This window comes from Arachis ipaensis, chromosome B10, assembly GCF_000816755.2.
Source record: "Arachis ipaensis cultivar K30076 chromosome B10, Araip1.1, whole genome shotgun sequence".
In the NCBI taxonomy this organism is placed as follows: Eukaryota; Viridiplantae; Streptophyta; class Magnoliopsida; order Fabales; family Fabaceae; genus Arachis; species Arachis ipaensis.
In genome coordinates, this window is record NC_029794.2 from 350145 (window position 1) to 350783 (window position 639).

Below are 639 nucleotides of genomic sequence, written 5' to 3' on the forward strand. Positions count from 1 at the left end.
GGCCCTTTCATCATTTTCATTGATGCATGCTTCTTTGCGGTGCCGTGGTTTGATTATACAGAAATTAGTGATTCAAATTCACGACTTTCAAATGGATGATGAGTTGTACAATCTCATGTCATAAAATACCAGGGATAATATCGAACTCTTAACCTTTCGAATCTATAACTCTAATATCATATCATAAAACCACTCATTCCAGAAGCATAACCTGACAAGATAATATAACACTAATAGTTATATCTCTAATACTTACTAAACTTCCATTGTACACATTGTAGGCTTAAGCCATTGGTTTCTATACTTATTCAATTAATAATAGCATTACATATATAATATAACTATATCTACATACGGTCATTATTCACTATTAGAATCTTAGTATCTTTCGGATTTTAGTAACGGATAAACTATTCCATCGCAATATCTTCATGTTATAGCTAGAGTGAAAATTTTAGACTTTAGAGACGTTTAGTGAACGATAGAATTAATTAAAAAATTTTCAGATTCAAGTTAGGAACTGATACTGTAAAGAAAAAGTATAGAAAACAATACTTTTTTTGAACAATGTAATTTTTTTTTTAGATATAAAAGTTACTAATATATTAATGAAATTAGTAAAGTGATTAAATGATTAAA